Raw genomic sequence first — 12,927 nt, 5'->3', positions numbered from 1 at the left:
TCAATAATGGCTCAATAGCAAAGAAGTTCTCAGGCCTGAAGTTTTATATAATGACTTCCCATTTTCTTTGAAATAGAAAATGCACTTGATTTCCATCCATGTGGAAGCTGTGAATCAAAGCCCTTTATAAGAAGAACCAGACTAAAAAGATTTATGGGGCTCTGTTTTAATTTTTCATGAAGACATATCATCACGGCCTACCATCCCTTATGTCTGAGTGAAACAGACTTAGAGAAGAACACAACTATCACAACACACAAGAGGATACCACTATTTCTTTGTCCAAGGGACTCTTCTGTGTCCTGGATCATATGAAAGAGCTTGACATTTTGAATTAAAATGCCACAGAATCTCAGAATTTCAAAACAGGACTGAGAATTCTCAGGGTCCATATACAAATATCTTTTTTTTCCCCCTGTAGTTTTTTTTTTTTAGTCCAGGGTACTTTACCTCATTCAATTAAGGAATCTCAATCAGTTGTTCCCCAAATAGCAAAGTACAGATTCAGCAAAAGGACCTAAGAATTATATCTCACACACCGTTTATGGCTGAGTGAGCTTCCAGAGTGCTAGTATATGCTGAGCACACAGCTATTTGTCATGAAGCCATCAATCAAATTCAGTTGATAATAGAAATCCCTAAATAAATGAATTATAGAAATCAATGAGTCTGCTATTCTTTCAGAGTTTAAAATCACTGAAAATTTTACCATGGATTTAGGACGCAATTAAATAGTGGGGCATCAATATTCCCTTATTCGTTTCACAGCCTTTTCAGGCCTAACTATTCTGCTTATCAAAGACCCAAAAAGACTGCTAAAGACAGACTCTACTGGGGTCATCCCAAAAGTAAAGGGAATGAAGGTAGTGGTCAAGTTGGGTTACCTGTTCTATGAGCTCCTAGTTACAAAATAAAGTGAAATTCCTTGGGGCCCATCCAATCATACCTGCCAATATAGACCAAGCTTTCACTTTCCTATTATCTCAATTAGTGGGGCCACAGGGAAAGAAAAAGTGAAACCCCCAGACAATCAAAAGCTTTCACATTAGTGTTAACTTTACTTTTTCCCTCACGTTACCAAGAGTAACGATGATTTTTTTGAGTCTCATCTTTTCTCTCTTTGCTCCATTCCAAAGCATTATTATCAATGTCTGAAAGTACCAGATAATACTCAGAAAAGGAGAAAAGCAAAAGAGACAGGTAATTATGAATTAATTAATATGCACTGAAGTGAGTTGGTTCAACAGAATTGTTGGTATGAAGACTAGATTGGCAAATGAGAGTGCAATGCATTGTACTTACCTAACAATGAAGCTTAATTTCTTTCATTGTTAGCAGTACTGTTGTAACAACATTACCATTTAACATCATGATGGCAGCATGTAAGGGCTACCTACTGTGTACCTGGAACTGTCTTAAGCATTGGAAACACAAAGACGAAGAAATCATGAGTCCTTCCCTGAAGAACCTCCAAGGCTGTGGAAAGAAAGACACATAAACCAACCATTGCAACAGAGTGTGAAAAGTATGATATTGTATAAAATACAAACAGTAGAGATGGGTTATTAACTCTTTTAGGATCAAGGGCCCAGAAAAGGCTCAAAGGAGGTAATGGTCTGAGTATTGGTTGCTGAGATGTCTTTGAAAAATAAATAAGATTTAGGCAGCAAACGAGGAAAGAAGAGCAATCCATATAAAGGTTACAGGACGTACAAAGGTATAGAATGTGCATAACATGGTATTGTGAGACCTGTGAATAATTCGGTGTGGGAGTGGGAGTGTATAAGGGGGCAGCGACGACAGCCCCTGTTCTCTAAGTGTATATACCATTCATCCGTCTTCCTATTGGGAGCCATTTACAGCCATGAGTCTATTTGAGTCTCCTGGGCTGTACAGTTTTCTTCCCCATGGAAGCTCTGATTATTACGCCATATTCATCTGGTGCTGTCATTCCTAGTCGTTAGCAGCCATGCCGTATGACTGAACTTCCGGTTGTACTCCATGATGACATTCTGTACATGACTCGCACACACTTAAGAGGAAAACTGACACCGTGGGAGCCAATGCGTTTTTATGAAAGTGCAATTACTGGTAGGCTTTATTGCTTAAAATACAAATTAAGTTCTTTCTTCCCTTCTTATTCTTATCCATCATCTTCTTCCACTTTCCAGCCAAAGACGCATTTCTTAGTGAGCCCTCCATGCAAAAAAAATGCAGTTTTGTCTTTTTAAATACTCTTTGATAATAGGGATTGTGTTGCACTCATCAGTGTAACAAGGTGGCTGACAGAGGGGCTTGCCTACCTTAGGCACAAATAATAGATGAACAGAACAATCAGTCAAATCAATTCATCTGATCAGTGCATTGAAGTCATGTGTGGAGACACATATAGAGCCAGCCATTTGAAGCAAAAGAGAGTACTGTACATTGTCTTCAATTTTAATGACCTAAAGCATATGAGAAGTCATAAACATTTGTCTTTGCTTAAATCCTACCTAAATGCAGAATGATGGTAAGGTAATATCTGTTATGATGTCTTGGCTAAAAAAATGGAAAGCTTATTGCCTAAGCAATCAGGAAAATATATTATCTCACATAACAAGAAGTCCAAAGCTCTAGGACTGATTAATTCAGTGGCTCAGTAATTACATCTTTTTATCTACTGTCTTCAGGCTTTTATTCTCATTTTTCTCCTTTCTGGTCATAATTTGGCCCAGCAGCTTCAAATATCACATAATCACAGTACATCTAAATGCTAGAATGGGAAATTAGGGTGCGTTCTTTTTTCGTATTTCTTTTAAGAGGAAAAAAAGAATAAAACTATCCCAGAATGCCCTAAAATATTTTTCTCACAACTTTCTGGCAGAATTACATCACGTATCCAGTCCTAAATGAATCCCAGTATAAAACCAAACGAAACCTGTTGCCGTCCAGTCAATTCCAACTCATAACAAACCTATAGGACCGAGTAGAACTGCCCCTTAGGTTTTCCAAGGAGCATTCGGTGGGTTCGACGTGTTGACATTTTTGTTAGCAGCCATAGCTCTTAACCACTGTGCCACCAGGGCTCCATCCAAGTATAAAGGGGGCTGGAATAACTGTGATTAGCTCAGCTGTATACTAGTCAAGATCCACCTTGTTGTGGGGCTGGAGAGGAACCCGGCTTCCACCATGAACATGAATAAAATTAAAATCAGGGTTCTGAAGCAAGGAATTTGGTGGGTGGGGAGATGCAGGTGCGTTTACTATTAAATAAGCCACAACCAGTGTTGACTACAATATCCAATTAACTATTTAACTTCATTTTATTGTACTCATTCAACTTCCAAAGGGTCAAGTTAACAACAGGCCCACTGTATTTTCCATAAAAAGAAGCACAAGGCTCACTTTTAAGAAAGAAGAAACAAATGAATAATAGTTCAGCAAAATAAATAAGTAAATAAGCAAGAGGAAGGAAAACTAAAATTAGAAAATAAAGATTTTTAAGCATCACAATCTCTGGGTGAAAAAAAATATTATGTTCTACTCTTGTGGACTATCTTTCCAAAATAAATGACATTAGAATTTCAGTGCCGCATCTTTTTTTATCAGAGGCAGTGATTCAAAGTTCCTCTATGTATTTTTTCTGTTAACAGCAAAGATTGAAAAGTGATCATATTTAATACAAGAGACAATAAACTTAAAAACAGCTTCCAACTGCAGGCCTTATAATTACATTTGCTATGTCTGCGATCCTTTACTCAGAAGCATGCAGGTGTTCACCAAGTCTTTGAGGATAACGGTAATTAATTTGTTAATTTATTCAAAAGCTATTTTGGTGGGCAGAATATTTGAGCTCTAACTACAAGTTAATACAGTTTTAAGAAACTTTTCTGGGATTCAGTGCCTATCGCACATTTAGTGTTAATACCATGCTGCAATATTTAAAACTTTATTAATGCAAAGTATTTCAAGCCATACATTTTTAAATTAATCTGAAACGAAATTGAAGTTTACACCCATTAAGCATACCTTTAAGAGTTGAATATTGGGTATAACAATCACCCCTGGTCGCCTAGCAACCGTGGTATCAGCACTTACAGTAAGTTTATCCTAAACACTAATGTAAAATCAGTGATGAATATATATCCACTTCAAGTCTCTCTTTGCTAAAAAGATGTGCTTTTTCTGTTACTAAGGAAACCATATTTTGCTACCCTGGGGAGGTGAATTTTAATACTAGGTTGGGGAAGAGGTGTCCCAATCATTAAGCTACCATCTACTCTCAACAAGCAGTCCTGAGAATGATGCGCAATTATTAAAGCAATGAGGCCAATCACTGGCCATCACAGTTAAAATGAAATTAATGCCAGATGAGTATCTCAAGCCATCTTTTTTTTAAAAAAAAAAATCATGTGGAAAGTAGTCTTTGCTTCCATACATCTAATTTTCAAAAAGAATGTAAGATTAGATTATGAGTGCCTTACAGCACTCCCAAGGCCGTCCTATTCTTTAAAATGCCTGAGGTAGGCCCCAAAGTCAAAAATTGTCAGCTCTCATTCCATTTTCCACTGCTGGAGTATACTGTAACAAATAACCTTTCTAATTCAGTATACATTCCTATGTGTGTACATTGACATGACTGGAGTCTCCGGTGCCACAATTGCCAAGGAGTTCTCGGAAGCACTGCAACACAGTTTTGCCAACTGTGTTTGGCTGCCCAGCTCCTTCTGGGCTCCCGAAGCTGGCAAGCTAATATGCTAATAGAATTCATTAGCCGGAGCTTTGACAGACAGTTAAAACAGGATTCCACATCAGCACTCCAGCACTGCACGGCCATTATGCTATTTCAGGAGGTGCAGCTAATTCAAAGAAGATGATGGCAGGGTTTGCAATCAGGGCATCAGAGTGTCAGGCAGTGGACAGGCCGAACATGCTAGACAGGCAATACTGCCAGCAACCTTCATTTGATTTCTGGCACCACTGGCAGGCTTGGCAAAAATGGAGGTAACGAGATAAACTGAGATACCAGGCACTGGCGCTGATCTTTGAAGTAATTATTCTCCGGGGTAACAAGGGACAAGATGAAAAAGCTTTCAGGGACAGGCAGTGGGCACCCATGGGACCCAGTTTACATTACAGCATGACACTCTGCTGAACAACTCTCTCTCCACTCGGGAGAGCAGGGTACTAAATAGGCTGTCAAAAGGGAGGGGGTACTTGGAAAGGGCCTGTGAAAGGAATGGAGCTGAAAAGAGATAGAAGCAAGATAGGTTGTCAGAGCCCTGCAAGAGAGAAAGAATTAAGTGAAGTGTTTCAGAATCTCATTTAGGAAGGATGATAATTTAGTGGCTTTCATCAGTTAGTCTTCACATTCAACATACTAGAGGGGGAATGGAAAAGGGGATAAGGCAGAGGACTCAACAGGCCACAGAAGCCCCAAGAGTAACAAAATCCCTTAAGATGTTGGTAGGTAACAGATAAGTCTTTGGCATTTCCCCTTTGGGGCTCTTGGCTCTGTCAGGTTAAGGATCTGAATGAAATGATTAAGAGAGCACTTTCTAGAAGTTCAAGCCTCTAAGCCTCTGCATATAATCAGGCCCACCTGGCAATTCTTTATCTAGGAAGAGGCTCAAGGCTAAAGTCAAACCAAAAATGAATCATTTCTCATTCTGCGGTGAATACTACTGCTTTTGAATCAAGTTGGAGGTCACTGGCTAAACAAACTGGGAATCATGCATCTTATAAACCAGGAGAGTTACTTCCTCTACACAAACCTGGAGCTTTAGCTTTCTTTTTTAAAAAAAAAAAAAAAAACCTTTATAAGAAAACATCTGTTAGCTGAAAATAAACACCACACCAAGGCTGACAACAGAGAACATGTACAAATCATGTCAACTTTACCCTGCTTGGTTTAAATGCTGGGAAGCACAATATAATACTTGACCATGGTTATGGATTGAATTATGCTCCCCAAAAAGATATGCTGAAGTTCTAATCCCTATACCTGGGAATGTGATCTGGTTTAGAAACAGGATCTTTGGAGATGTTATTAGTTAACCTGTGAGCACACCAGAGTAAGATGCATTCTAATCCCATCTAAGTGGTATCCTTATACAAGAGAAGAGACACAAAGATGCAGGCAGAGGAAAGACAGACATGAGAAGTTGGATCTACATGGCAAGGAACACCTGGGCCTACCGGAAGCCAAGAAAGAAAATAAAGGGCCTGGCTCTGAGGTCTTTGGAGAGAATGTGGCTCAGCCAAGACCCTGGATTAAGACTTCTAGCCTCCAGAACTGTGAGACAATAAATTTTTGTTCTGTTGTTGTTGTTGTTGTTAGGTGCTGTCGATCAGTTCTGACTCATAGTGACCCTATGTACAACAGAACAAAACACTGCCTGGTCCTGTTCCATCCTCACAGTCGTTGCTATGTTTGAGCCCATTGTTGTAGCCACTGTATCAGTCCATCTTGTTGAGGGCCTCCCTCTTTTTCGCTGATCCTATACTTTACCAAGCATGATGTCCTTTTCCACGGACTGGTCTCTCCAATACCATGTTCAAAATTTGTTCTTATGAGCCACCCAATTTTTAGTACTTTGCTATGGCATTTCTTTGGCAACCCTAGAAAACTAATACAACCACCTACACACACACAGCTGTCATTTCAGAGAAACTGAATATTTCAGTAGTGCACTTTTGATTTCAACAGATAACAAACGCTACCCAGTGTGTTTTTTAGCTACAGATCTCATATATGTTCTGAAAAGATCTCCCTGGGGCCCCTTCTTTTCTCTTTTTATACATATTCTTTGGCAATGGCATCTACATCCATTCCTGCTGCTTCAACTATCACCTCTATGGAAACGAGTATATCTCTCTCTCTAAAACCCAGCTATTCCTAAATTTCAGGCCCACATTTTCACTGGCCTGTTGGAGGGCACTACTGATACACACAGAACTGGCAAGCAATATACTTTGACTCACCTCCACCAACTCAAGCTCTGCTTGTCCAAAAAGTCTTCATTTTCCATGAATAACATCATTATCTCTTTATTCACCCAGTTCAAAACCTTGGAATCATCTTCTTTTTCACTTGTCTCCCATCCTCAATTTGATGCAAACTTTGTTGATTCACCATCACATTTTTTGCATTGATTCCTGCATTCTGTTCCTGACACTTTTCTAATGTAGAAGCCATCAGTAAACCAGTCGCAGACAAATAAACTCTGTGTGTCAGAGTCAAACTGTGCTCCACAGGGTATTCAATGGCTGTTTTCTTCAGAAGTAGATCACCAGCCCTTTCTTCTGAGGTCCCTCTGTATAGATTTGAACTTCCAGCCTTTCTGTCATCAGCCAAACACATTAAATACTTGCACCAGCCAGGGATTATTTAGGAGCCACAGTGTGAATTAAATAGTATTTTATGGGTAAAACTAAAAACGTGACTATTGTATTATTTCTGTGGGAAATATATTCTGTACACTTAGATCAACCAACCATCTTAACTTATTCTTGACTCTGCTTACTATGTCCCAAATTTATATCCAATCAGTTCCAAATTTGGTGACACTACCTCCATAATATCTTCTGTATTTGCTACCACCAGATAGGGTCCTGTAGGTATCCTAAGTTCTGCCCTCAGTATTTTCAAATGAAGCAATGGAATTATCTCCTAACTGATCTTCTTGCCATCCAATCAATGAGTTACTACACGATTACCTATTGAACACAGAATCTAATCATGTCATATCCCTACTCAAAAACTTTCTATCATGTTTCCACTATGTAAAAAATGCTTAGTCCAGCATAAAAGGCTCTTTGTGACCTGGCTGGGGCATAGTACTCCACTTCTCCCTCCTCCTACACTTATCCTAATGTTCCAGGCACTCAGTTCTGCTTTCTCTTGAGCAAGAAATTATACAGTTTTCAAAACAACCACTTTTGTTTAGAATGCACTAATATACTAAGTATAAATTTCTTACTGTCACATCCTTCCCATCTTCTAGACTCTGCTCAAATCCTATACTCTTCAGGTGGTATTTCCAGTGTCTTCTTCAGCAAATCTACAGTATCCCTAGATACTCAAATAGGGTCATTCAGTTAGAAATAACAATTTAAAACCGGGAGAAATTAGGAGGAGTATATTTATTGATTAAAAGCAAGGGAAAAATCAAATCCACTCTGGAAAATATAAATATATAAATATAGGCCGTCCCCAGGTTACAAACGAGATCAGTTGTTTAAATTGTGTCTTTAAGTCATTTAGTCGAATTTGTAGGTAAGTTGGAGCAGGCGCATGCGGTTCTTATCTAACCTTTAGTGCAAGAAAGGCTTGAAGACTTTTCAATAATTTAAAAGCAGCACATGTAGCAAATGAAAGTGATTATGGTGAAGAATTTGTTGTGAGTAGAGGTTGGTTCAATCATTTCAAAGTGGGGACAAATTTACATAACATTAACGGGTAAGTACAAGTTGTCTGTAAGTGGAACGTTCATAACCCAGGGACTGCCTATATATGGTTGTTGTTGTTGGGTGCCGTCAAGTCAATTCCGACTCATAGTGATTCCATGTGACAGAGTGGAACTGCCCTACAAGATTTTCTAGGCTGCACTAGGTACTAGGCAATCTTTATGGAAGCAGAGCACCAGCTCTTTCTCTTGTGGAGTTGTTGAGTGTATATATGTATATATATATATGTATATATATATGTATATATATACGTATATATATATGTATATATATATATATATATATATATATATATATACATACAGACACACACACACACACACGCACACACACCCTCAATGCTAGGAGCCCTGGTGCGGAGTGATTAAGAACTTGGCTGCTAACCAAAAGATTGGTAGTTTGAATCCACCAGCTGCTCCTTGGAAACCCTATGGGGCAATTCTACTCTGTCGTACAGGGTCTCTAGGAGTCAGGTAATGGGTTTTGTTACTCAGTGCTAATCCCCTCCTCAGATTTCCAATATATATCCTGCAAAGAAAGGAAAATCCCTCCTGTTGAGAATCACGGCCATCATGAGCACTATTATTGATCTGAGTGTATTGTGTCCCCGAGGGGTTTTGAAAAAGAATAAAAAATGTTTTGAGAACCTCTGGTTCAGGTTGCACTGGTAAACACATTGCCTATCACAGTATCACAGCGTTATTATGAAAACAAGGAGGGTAACAGGTATGAAGATGCTTTACTGAAGGAAAAAAAAAACTGAATGTGACAGCTTTAAGCTTTAGGTAAACTAAATACGTATATCTACCCTGTGTGGAATAATTCGTTGATGTTAATCCATCGCTTTGTCTCAGCCAGCATTGATTCATCTTTGTGGGTCTTTTTTCAGATGGTACTTATTCAACTCGAAGTGAATTGAATAACATAAAACCAAAAAAAAAAAAAAAAACAAACCTATTGCCATCAAGTCAATTCTGACTCATAGTGACCCTACAGGACAGAGCAGAACTGCCCCACAGGGTTTCCAAGGACTGCCTGGTGGATTCTAACTACTGATCTTTTAGCAGCCATAGCACTTAACCGCTATGCCACCAGAGTTTCCTGAATAACGCAAGCCAGGTAAAATAGTAATAATAATAATTTTCTAGCTTTGCTTTCTATTTCTGTCATGATAACTAGTTGTTCTCATCTATTTTACCTTGAGTTTCCTAGATGCAGCCTTGTGGTCTTTTTTGTTAGATAAGTTGAAACACACATTCGCACCAAACATAATTAGAGTCATAGAATTTTAGAGCCAAAAGAGACCATAGAGATTGTAACTGAGAGTAAAGTTTATTTGGGAGATATAATTTTATTTTTCCCCTTTGTGGGCTAAATGGCCGGTACAGTCTTCTCCAAATTGTTGTGTCCCTTAAAACTAATTATATCCTCTAAAGAAGGGAATTCTTTTCTCTTTGCACATGTTTTAAGTCGCGGTTACCCATACCTTTTAGAATGTTTTGTTTGTCTCCTGTGCCATCCCCAGCGGAACTGTAGTCTGACATCCCAGATTTTCTCTGTGAACATTCTAATTACAACATGCTCCCTTTTCCAAATGCTCTCAGGGTGAGTGAAATAAACAGGCCCGTAAAGAAACACCGCAACGAACAACTCTGGTGACACAAGGGGGGTTATTATAATGAAAGGAAATGAAATGTCTTTACATACTCCTTGACCAAGCCTTCAGAAAAGCAAATTACCCTTTATGTGTACTTTTACTGCTAAGTAAAATGCAACTGGCATGAGGATAATGTAATGGAAATCACAAGAGAAAAGAAAATAGGAAAAAGTGGATTCTAGTCCCAGATCTTCCAGTAGGGAAAACATGAATTAAATCCCGTAATCTAGGTGGAAGTAATTTGGAAATTGTAAAAAAGTATGCAAAGGTAAGGCATTTTTTAATGATAAAAAAAAAAAACTTTTTTTTTATTATATACACCTGTGTGCAATTATTCTCTGCCTTACCAGCTAGTAAGCCCCTGCATGCCAGAAACTTATTTTATTTATTTATTTATTTATTTTTGAGGAGGAAGGCAGGGTCCATTATCCTACACAGTGTCTTGCATTTCGAAGGTGCTTAATAGATGTGTGTTGAATAAAAGAATACATGAATAAAGAATGATAGAATGATTAAGTTATTGAGTGAATAAAATGATATGTTAAAGGAAAGGAGAGAGAACAAAATCACAAATGGACCATAAACACCATAATGGGTTAGAGTTGTTGAACAGCATTCTAATACGACACACAGAATGCTTTCTCTTTTTAGCAAATAAGGAGGCTTTTAATCGAAGGCGTTTCTCTTCCTGCTTGCAGAGGAATAACATTTCAAAACACCTTTCAGATTTCCTCTTCAGTTAGGGGCAAGCCACACTAGGATGGGAATTACAAGGGCTATTCATCTGCAAGCTTCAGGACATAAACTGATCTCCAGCTGGGGTCAGGGAGAAATTATGGAGGCTCCTAAAACCTTCCTCCAGAGCATGCTGCCATGCACACGGCTGGAGTCTCAATACCAATATGAAAATGAAACACAACAATTATTTTTTTACTGAGTAGCAGCTCTTACGGTTTTCAAAGTGAGACTCCAACACAACAAAGAAATCTGCTCAGACAGCACCAGCAGCTCTTCTGACCTGGCTCCCAAACAAAACGCAGGCAGTGGGTGATGGAACTAAGGACACCTGTGACATTGTTGATCTAAAATCCACAGCACTCTACCTATGTGCAGGACCATCATATTTCACTGAAGGACGGGGGAAATAGCACAACTTTCTCCTGAGAAAGCACACAGCACGGAAAGGCAAATATTTCATCTTTAAGGTCAACAGCTATATCACAGTCAGTTTTCTCATTGAAAAGCTACTTTGGAAGTAAAGAAATGCCCTATTCAAAAGTTAAGCTTTTCAGTCCAGGTTAGTAATTTCATTAAGTTAAAATGGTTTTGAAAGATCATTGCACCTGAGAAGATAAGCAGACTATGTAAAAGAGGTAAAATTCCTTTCAAGGACACGATTCCTTATAAACACACAGGAGACAATTGCTGGTGGCAAAGTTGTTGGGGTTTATTTAAAGAAAAAAAAAAAAAAGCAATTGTCAAACATTGGTTCCAATAACTGCATTCCCAGGAATCTTGGATGGCATATTCAAAACAAGCCTTGATCTTTGGCTACTCTGCGTGCTTCTTAGGCACATTTCTTCTTGCTGTTGCAAATACAGGTGAATCTGCCTTAAAGCATTAGCAAAAACCACTAAAGTCCTTAACTTCATCCAAGCTCTTCACTCCTACAGGGAACAGCTTGAGGCTTTGTGCTGAGCCCAGAGTCAAAAGTTCATTCCATATTGGGGATGTTGGCAACCACAGCCCCTGAAGAGAACAACACCACAGTCTGCGAAGTCAATACGTTTGCCAGACCCTCACTGTTTTGACTTCGATGTCAATGAGAATGCTGTGAAGGGAATACAAGCCAGATGACTATACCTGTTTGCAAACTAATAACGTTCTGAAATGATAAGTAGAAGAGAGTATACATTAGATAACATGAGCATTAGGTAGTGCTGAGCTATTGAAGGAAAAGATGAGTGCATTTTAACTCCAGGGCAGTTCTTCTGGAAATTGTAAGCTCATCTATGTAATAAATATGTGTTGAGTGCCTACTCTGTGTAGGAATACAATGATGAACAAGGCTTGGCCCTTGTCCTTCATGGACTGAACTAAAGAATTCAGTAAACAGTCTTCTTCCAAGTTTTTTCTAAGCCTCAAAACTCTTTAATGGAAATGGGAGAAAATGTTATTTTAATCAAATGTGGCTATATTCACTTCTGCCTTTGTGGTGGGGGTATTGTGGTGAGATAAGTCACATAATCAGGGAGAAAAGACAATGAGTGGGGCTTGGAGTAATTGGTGAGTTGTTTAGTGGAATACATTAGTGAATACAGGTATTCCCCGACTTATAATGGGTTCCATTCCCATAGCTCTAAGTCAATTCTGACGTAAGTCGAATACCTCTTTTTTTTTTTTTAGTTTTCATTATTATTGCCTTTTATTATCAGTATCTTTATAAATCTGATCTTTATTTGTCTTTGAAGGTTGGAAATATTGCATATAAACTTACAGGTATGTTTTAATACATACATACATAAAAAATACATAAATCATAAAAATTTATTCCAACAACGCAGAAGAGCTAGACAATATCAGCATTTTGTCAGTGTGGTAGGTAGTAACTCCACTCATGGAAGGTTTTGGGTCATCTGGATTATCCTTGGGAATGGGGATGGTGTTTCTAATCAGAAAATTAGGGTTACCTGTATGGCCTTTTTCTTTTTTTCTTCATATGTTTCATGGTAACATCTCCCTACTTCCCAAATCTGCTTACCAATTTTAGCAAAGCAATCAGCATTTGGGTCCATGTTTTGAAGAAACTGAAGCCCCTG

At 38.5% G+C, this 12,927-nt stretch overlaps 1 long non-coding RNA gene across 20 annotated transcripts in view; it reads right to left on the bottom strand.

The window, feature by feature from the left end:
• LOC126077941 (uncharacterized) overlaps window positions 1-12,927 on the bottom strand; it is a 134,204-nt gene that overhangs the window by 36,135 nt on the left and 85,142 nt on the right. For 15 of the 20 annotated variants that reach the window (XR_007517893.1, XR_007517899.1, XR_007517904.1 and 12 more), the window contains one exon: window positions 1,303-1,476. This is a non-coding gene — a long non-coding RNA (uncharacterized LOC126077941). Of the gene's footprint in view, window positions 1-41; window positions 639-1,302; window positions 1,477-10,664; window positions 11,940-12,927 lie in introns of those variants that run through there. The other 5 variants (XR_007517897.1, XR_007517901.1, XR_007517902.1 and 2 more) reach the window with 3 other exon arrangements.

The sequence above is a fragment of the Elephas maximus genome, chromosome 6 (assembly GCF_024166365.1).
Source record: "Elephas maximus indicus isolate mEleMax1 chromosome 6, mEleMax1 primary haplotype, whole genome shotgun sequence".
Lineage (NCBI taxonomy): Eukaryota > Metazoa > Chordata > Mammalia > Proboscidea > Elephantidae > Elephas > Elephas maximus.
This window is presented reverse-complemented; position numbering and strand designations above follow the sequence as displayed.